A 24,266-nucleotide genomic window follows, 5' to 3' on the forward strand; every position below is an offset into this window, starting at 1 on the left:
GTGGTCTCATGTAGTATGTGTCCTCTATATTTGTATTGCACAGTCTCTCTATTCTTCTGTCTTGTGTATTCCAGAGGTGTTACCATTGTAGTTGATCTTTAAATGCTTGTCTGGAGGTGGGATTGCCCCTCAGGCTGATTAGCTGGAGAATTAGCACTGCTCACAGTGTATGAGCTGCTGTGTAGAGGTTGATCCCCTCAGAGGAGGCTTGGCCCCTGCAGGCTGCTGTGCCTGTGGAAACTTTCCTTTGAGAGTGCACTTATAGGTTCAGACAGGTAGTACTCTGGTTTGGTCTGTCACTGGCTTCTGGGTGTGTTGGTTCTGGTGTCTCTTGGGTGGGGCTCCCACTCAGGACTGTTTAAGGGCTGTCTGTTACTGGGCTGTGGCCACCTGGTAGCCACAGAGCTGTATTCCATTGGTTGTCTTAGAGCTGTGTGCCATTGGCTGCTGCCCATGCTGGTCTTGGAGTCATGTGGGGGGTGATCTCTGTGAATTGAGGATGGCTGCCACCAATATTGGTCCTGAGGCAGTTTAGCAAAAGGACCAGAGTCCCGTAGGCCTGTTGCCACCCTACAGTTGCCCGTAAGTCCCAACTGTTAAAAGAGGCTCTTTAGGAGCATGTGTCTGGCTACTTGACCCAGAGTTTGGGGTGACCTAGGCAATGTGGCACTAGCTGTGCAGGATGAAGTTCAAATGAGTTATGAGACGTGATTGGTGGTTTTCAAGACGTTAATGCAGATCCAGGTCTTTTGCCAATATGTGGCCTGTGACCCCTTTGTACAGCATCCCAAGGGCACTACAGCTAGCCTCCACCTCAATCTCACAAATTCCCAAGAGCTGCTCCCAAGTGGCTGTGGTGTAGGTTTGGGGTTGCTGAACACCATGAAGATGACCGCAGGGCTCTGTGGACCATCTGCTGTTGTACCTTTTTCAGTTTGTGGGGGTGGATTCAGTCACACAGACAACCGGGGTGCCCCTGGCAATGCAGCTATAGGAGGGCGAGGTGGCGTTACAGATGGGTAAAGGCTGTGGTCAGTGGTTTCGACAAATTTGGTGTAGTCTCAGCTCCTGAACCAGTGCTAGGCCCTTGTCCACTTTGCAAAACAAAAACAAAGCTGGGCAAACCAACAACACCAACAAACAAATACACCCCTGCAAAAACGTGATAAACAATGATCAGACAGGAAAAACAACAATATACAAAAGAGGCAAAAACAGCAGAATAAGACCGAAAAACAGTAACCAAAGCAATAACAAGATAAACAAATCTGGGAAACAACTACAACAAAAAGAAAACAGACGAAAGAAAAAGAGGAAATGTAGTCACACAGCAGCCTAGCAGTCTGTCCCCTCCAATCTTTCCTTAGGGAAAGGTGACCCTGCGGGATTGTCCCTCATTGGGGTTGAGTTTATGCTACCCTAAGTCTCCATGTTTGGTCCTTGTAAGCAGGGTCTGCAGTCAAAGAAGAGTAAGTTTCCTCATGGGAGGAACAACTTAAGCCAGACGGGACCCCCATGAGCTAAAGTAAAGTTAAGAGGTAGCTGTGCCCCTCCTCTTCTGAGAAGCTGCTGACGCATATCTCAACTGTTGTCCTATACCCTCAGGTGTAATGGACCCATTAGAGCGATAACATCGTTATCTCGCTCCTCCTGTTTGGCTCATGGGATAATCTTACCTTGTGAGACTTGTTCCCCCAGGGATTGTATGCACCACACCTTGGTCATTTGGGGGATGGTATGCATCGGTTGCTTTGGGATGATTATGGGATTTGGAATAAATGATTATTGTATGGTGTAAGAGTTTCACAGACCCTGCCCCTAATCATGTGATTTCTATTGTAAAAAATCAATAAATACCCACAGTGACCCGATTCGGGGCCCCAGTCCTTTGAGGCTGTGAGTCCCTTGGTCCTCTGTGATTTAATTTTATTTGAGTCTTTGTCTTTTTATTATAGTTTAACCCTCGCCGCCTCCCTCGCCTTCCCATTGCTTTTGTTGTGTAGGTCGCAACAAAGAAATAGGAACAGAAAAGATGAAAGAGAAAGAAAAGAAAAGAAAAAAAGGGATGAAATGAAAAAGGGAAAAACAGTAACAATAATAAAAAAGGGGAGGTGGTAAGAAAAAAGAGATGGACTATAAGAAAAGTAAAAAGAAAACCAAAAACAACAACAGCAACAATAACAACAGCAAAAGAAAGAGAAAATAAAAAATAGGAAAAAAAAGAAATAAGAAAAAGAATAAAAAAGGCTCCCAGCCCCACTTTAATCTGCAGGCCACTTGCTCAGCAATAGTCTCCAGGCGACTCTGCACCAGATGTATTGAGGGGAAGGGCCCAGCACCTCCTGCACTGGCCTCCCTCTCAGGCTTATAGTGAGCTGCCCATAACTGGCTGCCGTGGGCTCTGGGGGTGTGCTCACCACTAAAAATTCCCACCCCACAGGTTGCTGCGGGCTGTCCGCTGCTGCAAAAACCCTGTGTGGCCTATGGAGGTGGGGGCCAGGAACCAGGGCCCAGGGTGTTCCCAGCAACACAGTTCTAGATGGGCGGGGCAGGCCCCCAAGACACCACTGGGTGTGGTCAGTGGCCCCCACCAAGTCCGAGCAGCATGCACTCCTGCTCAGGCAACCAGCCCTCCCAAAGGCACCACGAATGCCTTGGCCAGATAACTGCCATGCAGTTCCCAGCCCAACACTCAGGAAAACTCTCAGTCTCTACCTGTCCCAATCAGCAGCCCGTGGGTCAGGCAGAGCAGCCCAACAGAGAATCACCACCCTGGCACTGCTACACAAGCCATCTGCAGGGCCTGGACCCAAGGCAGCACATGCACACACCAGATCAATGTGGTCCTGAACCTGACCCTCTATGGGCAGGCTTAACCCTGAAAAAATGGCACCCTCCTGTATATCACTCACGTGTAAGCTCCACACAGGGGGAACAATGGTCCCAAAACCTCCAGCTCTCATGCCACAGGTGCTCAGTTCAGTCGTTTTCTGCGGACTCCTGGGCCCTCTCGAAGTCACTCCCTCTGCCAGGGACCGGATGAGTGCTCACCAGCCAGCAAATCCATGTGCTGGCTCCACAGGAGGGTGACTGGTTCTCTAGTTGCTCTCAGCCCCACCGAGTTGAACAAAGAGAGTCCTCACTGATTTCTACTGCCATTTATCATGGAACTCTCCTTCCGGGTAAAGGGACGCTGGGCTGGGGAGTCCAACCTGGAGCCGGAGGGTCCTTCCCCCAACAGGGGAAGCCTCCGCCACTGAGGTGCCTCTCGCAGGGTTTGTCCTTTCTCCGTGGGCCTGGAGTCAGCCTGCCTCATGTCTCTGTCCCTCTTACTAGTCTCCACATGGTGTCCTCTTCTTTAAATCCTTAGTTTAGAGGGTCTGTTCAGCTAGCGTTCAAATGAATTCCGAGGTTGAATGTTGTATAAAGTGTTTGTAATTTTGGTGTGATCCTGGGAGGCAGTTGGCAGAGCTCCCATCTATTCTGCCATCTTAGCTCCTCCCCTTTCCAGTCAATGCCTTTGATCCTTGCCTTTGCTCTGGGTCCACTCCAAATCCTTTGGACTGTACTTTTTCTCCTAAAAATGCCACTTTAAGCCTCTCGAGCCTTGCCTTTGCTTGGGGTCCGCTCCAAACTCTTTGAAATGTACTATCTCTTCTAATAAACGGCTCTTTCACCACTTTATTACCATGTCTCAATCATTTCTTTGCTCAAGACACAAAGAACCTGCACACTGCGTGGAGGAGGGCCCACTCTCAGGTAATAATAGTACACTCCAAAGAAATAGGAGCAGACCTGAGCAGTAGAGAATGGCTCAAGGGCCATTATTAGAAGAGAAAGTACACTCCAAAGAGTTTGGAGCAGGCCAGAGCAAAAGGATGGGTTCAAAAGGCTCAAAGGCCCAAGGGGCTCAAGGGCCCAAGGTGGCATTACTAGGAGAAAAAGTACACTCTAAACGGTATGGAGCAGGCCCCAAGCAAAGGCAAGGCTCAAGATACACTGACTGGCGAGGACTTGGAGTTTTTATCCCTTTTTTTTTCTAGAATGGGCTTTTCCTTTCCGGACTTGATTGACACCTGTGATTGACAAGAGGCTATTACCCCATCTTTTTAAACTGCGCATGTTCCTTCCCAGAATTCAGTCTGTTATAATGATATTAATGAACTCCTGGGCATAAGCATGACATTATAATGATGGTATGATGAAGGTCATTGTGGTCTTTACTGCGCAGGTGTGAGTGACCGGTTTAATCTAGTTGGGTATTTTGTACCCATTTGTTTCTTCATAGGGGTAGATAATTACCATGAAAAGGGAAAGTTCTGGGTGAAGAAGAGAAATCTTTTGGGTGGTCGCATTCTGTCGATTGTGTTGGACGTGCAAGAATGCAGAGACCCCATGACTATCTCTAACTGCCTGCCTTGTTTTCCCCTTGAGAGACAGGATCCCCATAAAATCTCTATGGGAAGTCGAGGGACAGAAGGTCTTTTCTTCTGTGTCTGCTTCCTGCTGGGCAGGGGCATAGAGCTGTCCCTACCTAGTGGGGGATTCACGGAACTCTCGCCCTATCTGATCTTAGATGAGAGGAAGAGGTCTCAAGATTTGCCTGGAAGACCGTGTTGGATTCTCTGGTTAGGACTGGTAATCTTGCTGGGGTATCCTCTGTATCCCCAAGGCCCTGAATGAGGAAAAATAGATTTTAATTAATACATTTCTTAAAGAGCAGAGCTCGAAGCTATTCATGTGAGGTGGCTATGTGATGGGACATCCATCTGCTCTATGGAGTCTGTGGCCACTTAACCGGTTATTCAGGTGACAATTGTCCAGGAGCTGCCCCGAACAGATTGGGAAGAACATTAGACTTCAATGATTACAATCAAGTGTAAATCACAAGTTTTAGGGTAATTATCTAAAGCACGGGGTAGTAGCTAAAAAATGGGGAAAAAGGAAACTTTAAGGAGATGGAAACTTAAAATTTCTATAGGAAAGAAAACTTAAAGTGTTTCAGTGGCGGGGGGGCTACTTGTTGGCCCATATCAATTCCACTCTTTTGATCATATCTCTCAGCTAAACTGAGAGATGTGATTAAAAATTAAGGCAATAGTGTCACTCTTAGCTACTGCTCTGCAGCTCTGTTGATGCTCAGTGTGACATGATATTTTTGCTTAATCTCTGTGACATTCACAAGGACATGGTTCCAGGTTCATAATCCTTAAATCAGTAATTCTGTTTGTTCCCTTTTTGATGTGCCAGTCTTAGGGAAATTATTTGCTTGGTAGTAAGTGGCTATAAACATTTAAAGCTTTTTGAGAGAATACAACAATGCCAGGGAGATTATTATGATAATTATAAGCAGGATAACTTCCAATATTTGGAGTGCACTTTGGAACCATAGTCCCCAGATCCAAACGAAAGAAAGATCTCATTGAAGGAGTCATTCTTTTTAAGCTAAATGGCTTGCTCAATGATCTTATGTAACTGAGTGCTTTTTTTTTGTTTGTTTGTTTGTTTTTAAGATTTTATTGGGGAAGGGGAACAGGACTTTATTGGGGAACAGTGTGTACTTCCAGGACTTTTTCCAAGTCAATTTGCTGTCTTTTTAATCTTAGTTGTGGAGGGCGCAGCTCAGCTCCAGGTCCAGTTGCCATTGTTAGTTGCACGGTGCGCAGCCCACCATCCCTTGTAGGAGTGGAGGAATCGAACTGGCACCTTTGTGGTTGAGAGGATGCGCTCCAAACAACTGAGACATCTGGGAGCGCAGTGGCAGGTCAGCTCAAGGTGCTGTGTTCAATCTTAGTTGCAGGGGGCAAAGCCCACCATCCCTTGCGGGAGTCAAGGAATCGAACCGGCAACCGTGTGGTTGAGAGCCCACTGGACAATGTGGGAATCGAACCGACAGCCTTCAGCATTAGGAGTACGGAGCTCCAACCGCCTGATCCACCGGGCTGGCCCTATGTAACTGAGTTTTGACTTCTCCAGAAGTGTTGATCCAAGTACAGCAGATGGTGTTGGCCAAAGCACAGACACCTCTTTGCTCAGCTAAAGACAATCAAGGGCTATTCTGTTTTCAACAACTTTGGTCACAGAGTCTAAAGATCTTTGCTGGGCAGCTAACAGCTTAGCGATAGAATCTGAAATGTCTCCAAGAGATCATACTACCATTTGTATCTATTCCTAACCAGGAAGATATGGGCCTTGCCAAAGGAAGCAATTCCTAATTCATAAATGCCTTCTAGTAGGTCTGTTAGCGAACATACATACAGTGCCACTTGTTGCATGAAACTCAAAACTCGAGCGATAAGAGTTGTGAGAGAAAAGGCATTTTCTGCATTCTAGATGCTGGCAGCTAGGAAAGATGGCAGACTGTTCAAGAAAAACCATCTTTCCTGAACTGAGAATAATCAAGAGGTTTTATAGTTAGGCAGGCAAGTGGGGAAAGAATGAAGAAAAGTGTGAGTCGGTCATGTAAGCTTCAGTGGTGACAGTTGAGAAATCTCCTCCTGGGACCTGCTCGGCTTCATAATGTTATCTTGAACGCAGCACTCATGGCTGGAGTGTTTTATGCGTCATTAGCAAAAACTGCAAGGGAGTTGTAACCATGGATCTCAGTGTCCAGGCGCCTGAGAATTGAGAAGTTGTTCTTTCCAGGTTATTGCTCTGCTGAATAATTAGATCGACAAGGTATGTATAGTCTTAAGAAAGGGAACGAAGCAGAATCATTAAATTGAACAGTGATGGGGGAAAAACAAAGAGAAAACAGGTGAACAGCAAGCTATGAGGTGAATCAAGCTGTAAGCTAACTAAGCCTAACTAAGTCATTAATTTTCCAAGTTTCACCCTTACATTCCCCTGTCATATGTTCATTTTATTTCCATAAAATCAGAGTAATGCATGAGGGAAGTGATGAGACAAGTAAAGAGTTAATAGGAGTGGGCTTGTGATCTGGCAGGATGGGACAGGCAAAGAATTAACCAGAGAGAGCTTGTGAGCTAGCAGGAACGAGCTTAAAAGTTACCTGCTTGGCTCTGAATCCCCTGGCTAGCACTGCACCTGCAAGCTGACAAGCACCTTCTATCCATCATAGGTGGAAACAGAACACTTCTCAATCGCAATGGCAATCCCCTGGAAGTTAACAAACACCCATCATAGATAGGAACCAGACAATTCCCAGGAGAACACAATTGTAATAGCAGACCCCTGCTGACAAGCTGACAAGCACTCTACATCCTGCATGGAAAAACAAAACCCCGCTAAACAGAAACCCTCTGCAGCTATCCCTAACAGACTCTACCCTGGCAAACTCCTTTTGCCATTATTTCTCTTGCAAACAGAACTAACTCTCTCTCTCTCTCTCTCTCTCTCTCTCTCTCTCTCTCTCTCTCTCTCTGTCTCTCACTTTCAATAAATATTTTCTTGCTCTCTCCCTTTGTAGAGTCTCGTGAATTCTTTCAATTTTGCAAATGAGCAGGGGTAATTCTACACCAGGACACTTTGGTACCGAAACCCAGGAGGTGAACTCTACCTCCTCTTCTCCGGGAGTTCAACTCTACCTCGTTCTCTCCAACACCTGGGGTTTCCCCCGGGGGCTCTCCAGACCCTCTTGGGGATCTCCTCCCTTGAGAGTTGGAAATTGATGTTTCCAGGCTACTTTCCGGGGGGAATCAAAAGTCGGACTTCTCTGTTAGTTGGGGAATCCCATTGCCAAACTCGGTGTGAGGCTCCTTTCTATTTCTTGGAAAACAGGTGAGTCACCTTGGCTGCACTCTGAGTGGGCATGGGACAGACATGTAAACACCTCTAGGGCGTCCACCACTTTTAAAAAGTCTTCTGTGACTGGATGACCTGGTAATGGTCCAGGACTAAAGACTAGTTTGATTCGCGCCTGGTGGGACGGGCGCAAATCAAAGAACTGCTCATCGGACAGGCACACAAATCAAAGACACACAGTCCCCTTCCCCACTGGCTACTCTCTATAGTTTTTTTCAGTGACTCGTTCCCCATCTAAATTCTTCTCTCTCTCTCTGCCTGACTTTCAATAAAACTTTTCTTGCTCTCTCTTTAAAAAAAAAAAAAAAAAAAAAAAAAAAAAAAGAGGCACTTTTAAAAAGAAACACAAACAGCTAGTCTCTCAAGCCAGATTTTGTTCACATTTTTGTTCCAGCTTCTTTAAAACTGTCCTATTAGGGGCAATTAAAAGATCTTAGGTCTGGCAGGCCCGGTGGCTCAAGAGGTTGGAGCTCCGTGCTCCTAATGCCAAAGGCTTCCGGTTTGATTTCCACGTGGGCCAGTGGGCTCTCAACCACAAGGTTGCTGGTTGGACTCCTCAACTCCCTTAAGGGATGGTGGGCTGCGCCCCTTGCAACTAGCAACTAGCAACAGGCAACTGGACCTGGAGCTGAGCTGCGCCCTCCACAACTAAGACTGAAAGGACAACAACTTGACTTGGAAAAAAGTCCTAGAAGTACACACTGTTCCCCAATAAAGTCCTGTTCCCCTTCCCCAATAAAATCTTAAAAAAAAAGAACTAATAAGAAGTAACTAAAAGAAGTTTTAGATAAAACTTTTCAGTAATAATTATATAATGTGGATGCTTAGACGTAGTTTCCAAGCTTCTGTTGGTAACTTAAGATTTCAGTTTTGCTAAGTTGTGTTAAATAATAAAAATTATTAAATATCTATGTATTTCAAAATAATGAAATGCTGAAATATTAATTATTAGATAGATCTAAGTTCATTTATTTCTGGCTTCTTGTCACAGTACCGTGAAAATATAGATTAAGATCTGTTAATAAATATATCTTATATTTTATTGCAAAAGCCTACGCTTTTGAAGGTTACAAAATATATTCTTGGATTAGACAATAGAAATGCTAAATTGCTTGCTTTTGGTTTTCAGTAAAAATTAAGGTTTTAAAGATTATGGATTAATTAAGTAAATAAACTTGAATATCAAAAGTAAGCTGGTATAAAATTAGAGTTAAGTTTTCTGTCTGGTAAGACAAAGTTTGTTAGACTATTGGTCTGCGCTACTAATATAAAAAAGTTTCATTTTCTAATAAACAAAGATCTGTGTTATCAAAATAATCTATATTTTATATTATCTTAATTAGGTCTTTGGTTACTCAGGAAAACTAAATCTAAGAACTAAGTTTTGTTACTGCTAAGGTTCATGTGCCCTTCTCAGTGTCAGATATAGGCGAATACAAGGAAGCTTAGCTTGATATTTTCCCTAACCATTCAAGGTACTATAATAGTTCTGGCCCCCTGTTACATCCCTGATAAAGAGGCTCAGATCCTAAAAAGGCCAGGGAATTTATTTAAATGTCTTTAACAACCAAGACAGGAAAAACAAGGCCTGAGATAAGCCAGACTTTTGGCTGCAGATATAGACAGCTGTGGGGACAGAATCCCAGAAAGCAGTTTCCAGGCTCTCGGCCTCACATAGAAAGGTGCTGGCTCAGGTAGTAAATGGCCATCAACTGTGATTGGATGGCCATCAGCTGTGGCTAGTTGGCCGTCAGCTGTAACCAGGGAGCCATTGGCCACTAATATAACGGCTGTGGCTACACTAGCAGAGAGGATGGGGGCTAGCAAGAGCGGATTGCAGAGAGGCGGATGCCGCCGGTGAGAATATAGTGATATGACTCCCCTACTTATGGCTCCGTGGGTGTTCCTTTTTGACCTCACCATGTTCTGCGTTCTTATGTGGGGAGCAGGAGCTGAGACCCCGCCAGACGCCTCGCATGACAACAGCCCAAGGTCAAAGTCACCTCAGGGCTACTCTAGTAGCCCCAGAAGAGGAACCCCAGTTAAAGGAGTCTGCTTTGGATGTGGAAGCTCAGACCATTGGAGTAAGGAGTATCCTAATCCTCCAAAGCAGCCATGCCCCCTGTGCAAACTAAAAGGGCACTGGAGGAGGGATGCCCCCCATTCTGAAGAGAACAGGGATCAACTCCTTCCCCACAAATGGCTGTGATCGACTAATGGGCCTGAGGGTCTGTTGTGCGGGGTGGCCTGCGGGGTGTAAGGTGGGGTCTCTTCTCCCGCTCCCCACATAAGAACGCAGGACACGGTAAGGCCAAAAAGGAACACCCACGGAGCCGTAAGTAGGGGAATCATATCACTATATTTTCACCGGCGGCATCCGCCTCTCTGCAATCTGCTCTTGCTAGCCCCATTATTTTTTTGCTAGCGTAGCCACAGCCGTTATATTAGTGGCCAATGGCTTACGGGTTACAGATGACGGCCAACTAGCCACAGCTGCTGGCCATCTGATCACAGTTGATGGCCGTTTACTACCCAAGCCAGCACCTTTCTATGTGAGGCCGAGAGCCTGGAAACTGCTTTTTGGGGCTTTGTCCCCACAGGTTCCCAGCATCTCTGTGGGGACAGAGTCCTAGAGAGCAGTTTCCAGGCTCTCGGCTTCACATAGAAATGTGCTGGCTCAGGTAGTAGATGGCCATCAGCTGTGACTAATTGGCCATCGGTTGTTACCGGTTAGCCATTAGCCACTGATATAAGTGCCATGGCTAAGCAGCATGGTGTGGTGTTGGCGAGGTGTGGTGCGGTGGAGTGTGGATTGCAGATTGCAGAGAAGAGGATTGCAGCTAGCAAGTGAGGTTGGTTGGCGAAGACAAATGGACGGTGTGTTGCAGATTGTGTGGCTCCTGCTTCCTGGTTTTCCAACCCAGCCTCCAGCGAGAATATAGTGATATGACTCCCCCACCTATGGCTCCGTGGGTGTTCCTTTTTGGCCTCACCATGTCCTGTGTTCTTATGCGGGGAGCGGGACTAGAGACCCCCCCAGAAGAGACACCACCTGACACCCCCGCATGACAATCTCCCAAGAAGAAAAAGGCCATGCTCATCACAGGGGTGGAACTGTGGGTGACTCCTGACATGGCAGGTAAGTCTGTTAATTTCCTGATTAATATAGGAGCCACTTACTCTGTCTTAACCACTGATGCTAGATGTGATTGCGGTTCATACTCAGCCTATTTCTTGCCAATGGTGTATACCTTGGAGGAAAAGTAAAATGAGACAATCAGGCTTAAAAAAGCTCTGGAGAAAGTTTTGTCAGGAGACCTCTAAGCCCTGGACGTATTGCACCCCTTGTTCAGTAGGGATTTTGGATTATTTTTAGCACATAATTGTCATCCTTGAGTAATTCGCTGAACAGACTTAAACAAACACGGTCCTTTCAAGTGAGGCCGAATCAAGTCCATTAGTGCGTCTCTGCCACTGTGAGTTCCTTCATGTAAATGTTTTAAAAAGGGATATACCAGGGTGGCTGGTTAGGTCAGCTGGTTAGAGCATGGTGCTCATAACACCAACATTGTCGGTTCAATCACCACATGGGCCACCATGAGCTGCGCCCTCCTTAACAAAAAAAAAAGGTGGGGGGCATACCAAGGCCTCAGGAAGTAATATCAGGCCATGAGTGTTAATTTTCCACATTAAGTTGGGGTCAGTATTTGTAACTCCCCATTCCTGAGCTGTTCCTCCTTTCCTTCTGAATATGGAGGCCTAAATTCTGATAGGTTTACATGGGTCATCAGAGCCACTAACATCGGGGTGTCTCAAGCAGTTTGTTTCACTGCTTTATCGGCTGCCTGGTTTCCTTGAATGATCTGAGTGTCATCCTTCTGATGCCCTGGGCAATTTACAATGGTAATTTGGTGAGGCAGGTTCAAGGTTTTGACAAAGGCCAATATTTCTCTGGCATATTTAATCTCTTTATTTCCTGAGATAAAGTCCTCTTTCTTTCCATATGGTGCCGTGAGCATAGACTGTATAAAAGCATATTAAGAGTCAGTATATATGTTTGCTCATCTGTCCTAGGACAGTTCTAGGGCCTTTATAAGAGCAATTAATTTGGCCTGTTGTGCAGAGATGCCAGCAGGAAGGGCACGGGATTCTGCTACCTTGCCCAGCGTCACTACAGTATATACAGCTTTACGCTGTCCATTGTACATGCAGATGCTCCCATTGGCGTAGAGTTCCCATTCCAGGTCTGGTAGGGGCAGATCAGAGAGGTCCGGTTGGCTGGAATAGACTAAATCTAGAATTTCCAGACAATCGTGTGCCCAAAAAGGGTCTGCATCTGTAGCTGGAAGCAGGGTGGCCAGGTTTAATGACATGGTGGTCTGCAGGACCACATAAGGATTGTCTGGTAAGATGGCTTGATGTCAGCCCATGTGCCCAGAAGTTAGCCAATACCCTCCTTTCTGCTCCAACAGGGCCAGGACTTGGTGCGGTATAAATACCATCACTCAATGACCTAGAATCAAGTTTTCTGCCTCCTGCAGGATGTCACAGGTAGCTGCAACTGCCCACAGGAAAGGTGGCCATCCTTGTATCCTTTGATCAAGTCTCTTGGAGAAGTAGGTTATAGGTTGTAGTGAGTCTCCCAGTATCTGGACAAGAACTCTTAACCCTATTCCCATTTTCTCCTGCACGTATAACTTGAATGGCTTTCTGAGATTGGGTAAAACTAGAGCTGGGGCTGACATTAATTTTTCTTTGTGTCAAAAGCTAATTGGCATTCAGCCATCCAGTCCAGGGACTCGGTCCCTAAAACCATTAGCAGTGTCCTTTAGATCTCACCATTGCCACCAAATCTGTTAAAAAACAAAATTCAACTGAATTTTCAAAATTCAACTTTAAAGATCTAATTGACTTTATTCAATGATTCATGAATCAAGCAGCATCCCATCTAACAAATAGAAAGGAGTTCTGAAGAGATGTGCAAAATGGAAGACTTTATAGGCAGAAGAAGGCAGGACAAGGAAGTTATTATAGCAAAGAGCTGATTATTTCAGGCAAGGTCACCTTCCTTTTGGGGGATGACAAGAGCATATCAGGTGGATTACCTAACTAGTGTTGACCAGGAAACTCCAGTTAATATTGCATTCCCGGGAAGAGGCTGAAACTCAATTATGTTAGATATTAAGTCTTGGCTTGTTAACATTTGCTTAATACAAGTGATTCCATTTGGGGCCTGCTGTCCCTTTTTAAACAATACTTGTTGTGTCCAGCGCAACACAGGCAGTGAGCAAATGAGAAGGGGCAGCGAAGGGTTAAGAAAGAAACAGAAATCAAAAAAGTTAGGAAACAGGGGGCCAAGGGTCTCACAGCCTCAAAGAACTGAGAGCCCCTAATCAGGGCGCCTTGTGGCTTTTATTGATGCACACAAAAGAAAGCAACAATGTTTTCTCCACGGTCTGTGAATTTCACACATCATACTAGGAAACTGATTCGAACTAATTACCCATGCCTGCAAGCAGTCAACCGTCAGTTTCAGGATGTACATCCCCAAGGGACAAAACTTTTATGCTGAAACTTACTGAAACGGATAGATGGAGAACTGATGTTATCACATCATTGAATCTCTTCCTAAGCAGATTGTGGGAGGGAATGCAGCCACAAAGGCAGAAGCTCTCCTTAGCTGGGGAAAGGTGGGGGTCTATGCCCACCTCTGTCAACCCCATGGGTTCTCCTGTTGGTCCCCACTCGGCTGTGCCTGGCTTGGTTTGTCCCTTCCATGGGGAATCTTACCCATCATTGGCTGACCAGCCATCCCCTGGGGCCAAACAGGGAGATATAAGGTGTAAGCACAAAGGTGAAGCAAAGTCCCTGAAAGGATTAGTCTCACAGACTCTCCTTTCTTTAGGGGTAGGTACGAGGGGACACAGGTAGGCTGCTGCGTGACAACAAATACTTAACACCCATAACTAGAATTTCAAAGGGATAAACATATCAAAATACAATCTAAAAGCCACTGCTGTATAGGAGATGTACATTTACAGAACTGGGCAAACATTTTTTTATGTTGTGTAATTTACAGTGAGGCTGGAATGTTAGTTAAGGACATACATATTTTTTCAATAAATCTTTTATTGAAATATGCATACATAAATGTACACAAATCACAAGTGTGTAACTCAGCAAGTTTTTACAAAGTAAACACAGCTGTATACCAATACTTAGGTCAAGAGCAGGAACTCCAGAAAACCCTTCTAGTTGCATCCTAAATATTACTCGTATCTGCTCTCTAACACCACAGGTTAGTTTTGCCTTTTTTTGAACTTTATTTAAATTTATAGTGTATGCTTTTTCGTGTCTAACTTTTTTCACTCAAGTTGTTTGCGGGATTCATCCAAATTGTTGCATATAGAAATAGTTCATTCATTCCTGTTGCTAAATAGCACTTAATTGTTTGATTATACCACAATTTATTTATTTGTTCTAAATTTGGTTGTTTCCTATTTGGGGTTATCATGAAGAGTACTGTTATGAACATTCTTGTACTTGTCTTTTGGTGGACATATACACTCATTTCTCTTAGGCATAGATCTGGGTCATAGTGCTGGGTCATAGTGTACCTGTATGTTTGGCTTTACCATATATTGCTGAAATGTTTTCTGAATGATTGTATTTCCCTGAGATTGGACACAGACCAATGATGCCCACTATCATCACTAATATTCAACATTCTACAGACAGAGCAACAAATGAGTAAATTTAAGAAATAGTATAATACAAAGGATGAAATTATTACAATATATTATACAAATAGAAAAATCCAAAGTTATCTATGGGCAAACTATTAGATTAATAAGTGAATTTAGCAATGTCATTGAATACTAAGTTAATATTTTTAAAAAATCTATTACAATTCTATATAACAGCCACAAACAAATAGAAAAATTTTTTAAAGTTTAATATAAATTATCAGGAAAAGATTTAACAAAAGATTAGGAAAACCTCTAGGCTGAAAAACTATGAACTATTACTGAGAGAAATGAAAGAACTAAATAAATGTAAGGCTATATGATGTTCGTGGCTTAAAAACTTTAGTATTTTAAAGTTACTAATACTTCCTAAAGTAACTTGAATTTAATGCAATCTCAATAAAAATACCACAGATTTTATTGGTGGTGTTAAAAGAAAAATTTCCTCAATTTACTGCACTAGTAGGTTTTTATTCAGCAGTTCATGAATTGGGTAGCATTCAATTTAGCACAAAGAAAGAATCTATTAGGAGCTATACAAGGTGAGAGATTCTTATAGACCAAAGTGAGTTGGGAACAAGGAAGCTATATTGGGCATTTGCTGATTGGTTAAAGCAGAGTTACTTTCCTTATATAGAGGAAAGGGAAGTCTTAGAGCCAGGTCAGATAACTTGTGCTGAACAAGCAAGTGCTGATTGATTGACCTAGGCCTTCCTTTTCTGAGAGCCAAGTATAGAAACTTAGGTAAGTTCTGGTTTGCTGATGTGGGGCTTAGCAAGAGCAACTCCATTTTGGGCCTAGTCTGAATATTTTAACAGTGGAAATTGACAAGCTGAATCTAATGTTTACATAAAAATGCAAAGGCCAAGAATAGTCAAAATAATCTTGAGGAAGAGAAAACTGGAGGTTTTCGTCTACCAGATATTAATTCTACACATTCTAAAGCTACAATAATTAAAACAGCACAAAGAGAGACGAACAGAAATGAAATGGAACACAATGCAGAAACAAACACAAGTTTCCAAGAATAGCCAAGATCTGGAGGACTTTATCTCTCCAGATATCAGGATCTACTATAAAGACAATGTGGTATTGAGGCAAGGTTATACAAGCTGACCGGTAGAGCTAAATAGAAAATCCTACAATAGGCCCTCACATATACAGTCTTATGTGTGTTTGTTTCAGAGGCTGACACTTGCACAGTGGGGAAATAACAGTGTCTTCAAATGGTGCTTGTTCCAAAAGAGTAACTACTATATGTTTCCATTTATATTAAGTTAATAAATAGGTAGCAGATGTTTAAATGACGATTATATGAAGTTGGAGAACAAGCAACAGAATAGTGCTTACTTCTAGAACAGATGAGGTGGGACAGGGATGTTGCCTTGAAAGGAGCCTAAGAGAACCTTCCAGGATTCTGAAAATATTCCATATCTTAATCTGAGTGTATAGAATATACACATATTTGTGTGTATGTGTGTAGAAATTCATTGAGCTATACATTTAAGATTTTTGCACTTTATTGTTGTATGCTAACCTCAATAAACATTTTAAAATTTAAATAAATAAAAGTTAATGGTGCTGTTTCATTTAGAAATAAAAACTACACCCAATATCTCACATGATATTTAATAAACTGCCATCTAGTGAAAATAGCGAAAGACTGTGTACAGTTTCCAAAGCCACACAATGCATCTAGACACTCTTAAATTGCCAGCAATAACAAAGTACAGATATATAGCTCATAAGACTAAGATGGGGATTCACTCATTTCATATTTTTAAGCCATAAACTATATCTACTGCCTAGATTTGTATCAAATGCAATTAATGTGTCTAATAAAAATGCTGCACTAAATGTTCTATTTTGAGATTTGGACCTCTGGTTTAATTTGATTTCACAAGTGTAATTTAGCTTAGGACTTTTTGAAAGCTTTCTTTTCTTTCTTTTCTTTTCCTCCTTTCCACCAAAACTTAACGATTTTGTTTACTATACATTTACTATTCATACTAGTTTCAATGTTTCTATGTACTTCAGCCGTGCAGGCCTGGCCAGTGACTTGGGAGAGGTTTGTGCCTCTGTATGGGATTCACTCCTGGCTCCAATTTAAATGTCCATAACATATGCAAAAGGTGATAAACAGTTTAACCACACCTTCCTCCACTCCAATGTACAAAGCCAAACACAACAGAAGATTCCACTACAGGCCGAAGCAATTTACATCCTGGTTAAAAAATATAAAACTTCAGATGAAATAAATACTCCAGGCAGTAGTCTCCAGCAGACTCCGCCCAGCTTACCCTCCTCTTATTTTAATAAATCTTCTAAATCTTCCTTCTGTATTTCTACCTGCCTCATGAAGGCCTTCACAACCTGCGAGCAAGCAGCCACAACAATAGTTATGCAACTTCATGCACAGCCTCCAAAAATGGCTTTGGTAATAGCCTCCCACCAAAAAAATTATGATTTAAAAAATGTTTTCAAAAATAACTACATAACCCAACTACACAGCATATGTGGTAGATTTTCAAATGAACTCTCATGACATCTGAATATGCCTGTTATCAATTCATTGCCTTTAAGTCCCAAGTCTCCTCTTCTGCCTTCTCTGTGAAAATGGATCTGGGCCCTTTAAACATTTCACCACTGCCAGCTGACATGATGGTAAGCTTTGTCAGTAGAGGGCAGTGGAGGATACCTAGTTAGAAGGGTGATGGCTGCTTTTTATACCTACTACTCCTATATTCTTTACAATTCTCTGTAGTTTTTACTAGTAAATCTCTTGTTACTCCAACCCCTTTTTATAGTTACTTCTTTATATTAAATTTTGTCTTTAAATTATTGTATAACTTCCCTCTTTTGGTGAGACCCAGACTGATACTCTGATAAATAAATTTTTAAAAATTGCATTTCTAAATTTAACCTTTTGCACAAAGAAAAGTTCACACTTTCTTCTTGATATTTTGATGTAATATTTAATTACTGAATGAATGAAGGAATGATACACATATCTGTGGAATTCAACTACCCTATCTTATGGACTCCCTACCCTAATAACCATGTCAAAAGGAAGGAAAAACACATAAAATAAATGAGGCTGAGTCAATTGAATGTGTATATAGAAAAAAAAAAAAGAATCTTGACCTTCTACCAGAGACCATTCACGACAAATGATTTTGACAGATTGAAGGTTTAAACGTGGAAAGTAAAAGAGCCAAAAAGATAAATAAGAATATTTTTACAACCTTAATGGGATACAAAAACATTAAATATAACAAAGAAAAAATTAAAAATTGAGCTACTTTAAAATTAAGAACGTCTGTTCAGCCAAACACAATATTAAAAAAGGAAAATGGTAAGCCACAAAGTGAGAGAAGTGTTGCAATGAATACACCTGACAGATAACTCAGGTCCAGAATGCATAAAGAATGGCTACAAAGCAGTATGTAAAAGACAACTAAATGGGAAAATGAACAAGAAATCTGAATAAGAATTTTATGAAGAGGATATTCAAATGGCTAATAAACATATGAAGAAGTACTCCACCTCATTAGCCACTAGAGAATGAAAATTAAATCTACAGTGAGAAAACCCTCACCAACCAGAATTGCAAGAACGTGGAGCCACTGCGGTTCTTACACCCTGCCGAACAGGTACATTTTGACTGGAGGGAGTAAGGTTCTAGCAACTCAAGCCACACTGAATCACTCTGGAGGACAAAAGATGGCACAAAAATCTCTTGGAAGAGAAGTTGCCCAAGGGAGATAAATATGTAATTCAACATTTCAGCAAGATATGTATCACAATTTTGCCTTAAGCATTCTGGGAAGGAAAAATAAACAATAGGTAAAGGAAGACAAAAACTAGGTAACTGTGACCAGAATTCTAAAGTAACTAGGTTTTAATATTTTATTACAACTATATTCCTTTGTACATATCAGATGGTTCTTAAGTCTTCTTAACTCTTCAAATCTAGGACTTTTTATTTATTTTGATCTTTTAAAATCTGTCCATCAATGTCCCAGTAGGAAACAGTTTGTACACTCAGAAAGGGTAATTAAAGAGTGGTTAAGGTTAAGACAATTTACAAAGTTGTGGACAAGATTAAAAGAAATTAATAAATCAGGGTGAAACACTAAATTAGCTACACTTATAGGTCTGAAGGTACAAGGGAAGGAGCAGTTACTAAAACCCAGAGAGTGGGTAGGAGAGAGCTTTCTTCAGAGGACCCCAACCATTGCAATCCATTGACTTCAGTAGGAATACATGCCGTATTGGTGTACGACAGTTGCTGTAAAAAATTACTGTAAACTTTGTGGTTTAAAACAACACAAATTTGGGGGTGGCTGGTTAGCTCAGTTGGTTAGAGCATGGTGCTAATAACACTGAGCTGGGCCATTGTGAGCTGTGCCATCCTGGAGGTCAGATATCTGAAAACGTGTTTTACAAGTCTAAAATCAAGGTATTGACAGGGCTGCATTCCTTCTGGAGATTGGAGGGTAAAATCTGATTCTTGCCTCTTCCAGCTTCTAACGTTTGCCCACACTTTTTGGCTTATGGCCCCTTCCATCAATGGCATCGCTCTGACCTCTGTATCCATTGTCACATCAGCCTTTTATTCTGACCTTTTGCTTCCTTATTCCATCTTTCAAGGACCCTTGTGATTACATTGGGCCCACCCAGATAATCTCCCTATCTCAAGAGCTTTAATTTAACCACATCTAAAAAGTCCTTTTTGCCAGGTGTTAGGAATTAGGATGTGGACACTTTGGGGACCATTGTTCTGTCTGCTGTACATACCCTACCTTCTCTCTCTTGACCCTGATATCCTGCTGATGTCTCTTGTTGGCTGAGAAACAAGAAGGTAGAGGCAAAGATACCACTGATGTTTATAGAGGTCAAACTCTGTAGCACAGGAGAGGGAGAGAAGGGTGGACTATGGATCTGCAGACACAAACAGACACTATGGATAGTGTCTGCACAAAGGCATTTAAGGATTTTATACATAGTGACAAGTAATTTCTTTGTTCCATTAAGAAAGTAATATATGCGCAGCTGATTGGATCAGAGATGGATGCCAAACTCGAGTTGATCCAATCAGAACCTTTCTCCCAGGAATTTAGAATTGAGCCGATCTGTCTCAGCAGGTGAATGGAATGAAAATATATCAATATTGCACCACTAAGACCAGAGAAGCAGAGAAAGTACGAAGCTAGAGAAGAATGACTCACACATAAGAGGGAAGCAGAGATTTTCAAACTATCAATCATAGTTAGAATAAATATGTTTTCAGACATGCCAAAACATAGGTATATGTATTATACGAGTATATAAAAGTTAAAAATATGCAATTAATAACTACATAAAAAATTAATGTCACAGAAAGGAAATATAATTATTAGATACCACAGGGTTCAGCAATAGGCAATATTTAACATATCATTATAAGATCAACAATGATTATTGATTTGAAAAAAAATTGGGAGACCAGGATGTTGTGTTTTAAGAGAGCTAAGTCTTCGGCTACCACCGTAGAAAACAAATTTTTAACTGGTGGTATACTAAACAGAACTGCTGCCACAGAATGCAGTTTCCACCATGCTCACTACGCTCAGCATGAAGGAGGCCATAGATTTGTAGGATTTGAATAAACAGCTAAAAGTATATATAAGAAGTAAATATATTTTCTACAATGAGAGCAAGGTACAAACACATATGTATATGGCATGTGAGACAGGTATGTAGTGGGTAGACAACAGTTTTAGGTTTGAAGCTGCTACAATTCTGTTGGATACAAGCAGATACAAAGCTATTTTATTTTTTTATAAAATGAATTCATTTCCAAATTTGCAGTGGTCTTTACCCAAATTCTTAATTAAAAAAAAAAAAAAAAAACAGTGTCAGCTAAAAAGTTTCTTATATATGTAAGTAAATAAATAAAAATTTCCTTTGAACAATATAATGGAATATAAATCTAATTTTATCTTTGAAGCTAAATATAAAACTTTTTTTGCCATGTCCAAAGTCTGTCATTTGCTTTAAAGATATTTTCAGGTAAATTTTATCAGCAACCAGATAGTGTTTTCTAACCCCATTTGAGCAAAACTGTTAAAAAAAATTAGTTGGTTTTCGAAAAGCAAAGAAAAAATATCCAGTGTTGAGTCAACAGTGTTTTTTGTTTTTGTTTTCTTAAGACAGTTTTTTAAGAGCTTTTTTAGGTTTAGGTTCACAGCAAAATTGAAGGGAAGGTACAGAAATTTCTAACCCCACACATGCACAGCCTCCCCCATTATCAACAGCCCCACCAGAGTGGTACATTTGTACAATGGATGAATCTACATTAAACATCATAATCACCAGAAGCCTGTAGTTTGCATTTTGGTTCACTTTTGGTGATATACAAAGGGCAGATAATTAAGTTCAGGAACTCATCCTAGAAAAAGTGCTATATACCTTATTGCTGAATATAATTACAGTCACTTTTGAAGTACTCCCCTTAAAAAGCTATGCACCACTACCAGCGCCTAGTCCACCCTTCAAAGCAATTTTGGAACTCTTTTTCTGGAATGGACATCACAACTCTTGTCGTATTACACTTGATGTACTGAATGTCATTCAAATGTCTTCCTTTCAATATTTCCTTTATCTTCAGATAAAGAAAGAACTCATTGGAGCCAGATCAGGTGAGTGCTCCAATACAGTTATTTGTTTACTGGCTAAAAACTCTCCCACAGACAGTGCCGTGTTAGCTGCTGCATTGTCATGATGCAAGAGCCATGAATTGTTGGCGAACAGTTCAGGTCTAACTTTTTCACGCAGTCTTTTCAGCACTTCCAAATAGTAAACTTGGTTAATTGTCTGTCCAGTTGGTACAAATTTATAATGAACAATTTCTCTGATATCAAAAAAGGTTAGCAACATTGTTACAACAAGTTGACGAACTTAATTGTTAGACCTTGTGCATTCTATGGGTTTGGACAAATGTATAGTAATATGTGTCCATCATGATGGCATTATACAGAGTATTTTCACTGCCCTAGAAATCCTCTGTGCTCTGCCTATTCATCCCTCTCTCTCTCCTCCCCCAAGACCTTCCTGGCAACCATTGATCTTTTAACTGTTTTAAAGTTTGCCTTTGCCAGAATGTCATTATAGTATGTAGCCTTTTTAGACTGGCTTCTTTTACTTAGTAATATGCATTGAAGTTTCTTTTATGTCTTTTTATGGCTTGATAGCTTATTTGTTTTCAGTGCTAAATAATATTATATTTTCTGGATATACCACATTATATATATATATATTTTTTTATATATATATATACATATATACATACACACACACACACACACACACACACACACACACACACACACACACACACACACACATATATATATATATACTGAAACTGCTGAACTACCTTCCAAAGTGGCTGCACCATTTTGTATTCCCACCAGCCATACATGAGAGTTTTCATTGCTCCCTATCTTCACCAGCATTTGATGTTGTCAGTAGATTTTGCCCATTCTAATAGATGTGTAGTGGTATCTCATTGTTATTTTAGTTTTTATTTCCCTGATGATATATGATGTGGACAATCTTTTCATATGCTTATTTGGCATCTGTATATTTTATTTGGTGAGGTGCCTGTTAAAGTCTTTGGCTCATTTTTCAATCAGGTTGTTTGTTCTCTTATTGTTGAGTTTTAAAAGTTATTTTTGTATTTTGGACAACAATCTTTTTTTCTTTTTGGCTTAAAACAATGAAAATTTATCATCTTGCAATTCTGGAGGTTAGAAATCCTAAAATCAGAGTGTCAGCAAGGCTATGTTCCTTTTGGGAGCTTTAAGGAAGAATCCATGCCTTGATTTTTCTAGCTTTTAGCATCTTCCTGTATTTCTTGGTCCACGGCTTCTTCCTTCATCTTGAAAACCAGCAATAGAGCATCTTCAAATCTCTATTTCCATCATCACATCTTTTTTGGACAAGTCTTTTCACATGTGTTTTTCGAATGTTTCTCCTCGTCTGTGGCTTGTCTTCTTCACTTGACATCATTGTTCACAGAGCAGAAGTTTTCAATTTTAGTGAAGTTCAGCTTATCAGTTATTTGTTTCACAGATAATGCCTTTGGTGTTGTATGTAAAATGTCATCACCATACCCAAGGTCATCTAGGTTTTCTCCTGTACTATCTTCTAGGAGTTTTATAGTTTTGCGTTTTACATTTAGGCCTGTGATTCATTTTGAGTTAATTTTTTGTAAAGGATGTGAGTTCTGTGTCTAGATTCATTATTTGCCTGTGTATCTCCAGTTGTTCCAGCACCATTTGTTGAGAGGAATACCTTTACTTCACTGTTAATGCCTTTGCTCCTTCAGCAAAGATCAGTTGACTATATTTATGTGGGTCTATTTCTGGACTCTCTATTCTGTTCTATTGATCTATTTATATATTATATTGTCAATACCATACTGTCTTGATTATAGTATCTTTACAGTAAGTATTGTGTATGTGTGTGTGCTCTCATATATTTTATTTGTCAAGTGTCCACATTTTCAAGATCAAACATATTTCTAATCTGGAATCTTTATTTTTCAATTACAGTTGACATTCAATATTATATTAGGTTTAGCTGTACAGCATAGTGGTTAGATATTTATATATGTAACTTATGAAGTGATCCCCCTGGTAAGTCTAGTATCCACCTGGCACCATACATAGTTATTACAATACTATTGACATTCCCTATACTGCACTTTACACACCCATGACTATTTTGTAATTGCCAATGTGTACTTCTTACTCCTTTCACCTTTTTCATGCAGCCCCTTAAACCCCTCCCATCTGGCAACATCAGTATGTTCTCTGCATCTGTGAGTTTGCTTTGCTTTTGTTTGTTTGTTTATTTTGTTCTTTTTTTAAAGGTAACAAATATGGTTGTTTCATTATCATTATTTTTTTAATTAAAGTGTATTGGGGTGACAATTGTTAGTGAAATTACATAGATTTCAGGTGTACAATTCTGTATTACATCACCTATAAATCCCATTGTGTGTTCAACACCCAGAGTCAGTTCTCCTTCCATTACAATATATTTGATCCCCCTAATCCTCATCCCACCCCCCAACCCCTTTACCCTCTGGTAACCACTAAACTATTGTTTGTGTCTATGAGTTTTTGTTTCTCATTTGTTTGTCTTATTTTTTTGTTGTTTCTGGTTTATATACCACATATCAGTGAAATCATATGGTTTTCTGCTTTTTCTGCCTGACTTATTCGTTAAGCATTATACTCTCAAGATCCATCCATGTTGTCACAAATGTTCCTATATCATCTTTTCTTACCGCCAAATAGTATTCCATTGTGTATATATACCACAACTTCTTTATCTATTCATCTATTGAAGGACATTTTGGTTGTTTCCATGTCTTGGCCACCATAAACAAAGCTGCAATGAACATCGGAGCACACGTGTCTTTATGTATAAATGTTTTCAGATTTTTTGGGTAGATACCCAGGAGAGCAATTGCTGGGTCATATGGTAATTCTATTCGTAATTTCTTGAGGAACCTCCACACTGCCTTCCATAGCGGCTGCACCAGTCTGCATTCCGACCAACAGTGTATGAGGGTTCCTTTTTCTCCACAGCCTCTCCAACGCTTGTTACTATTTGTCTTGTTGATGATAGCCATTCTGACTGTGGTGAGGTGATATCTCATTGTGGTTTTTATTTGCATTTCTCTGATGATTAGTGATGTTG

Source organism: Rhinolophus hipposideros (genome assembly GCF_964194185.1).
Source record: "Rhinolophus hipposideros genome assembly, chromosome: 17".
Lineage (NCBI taxonomy): Eukaryota > Metazoa > Chordata > Mammalia > Chiroptera > Rhinolophidae > Rhinolophus > Rhinolophus hipposideros.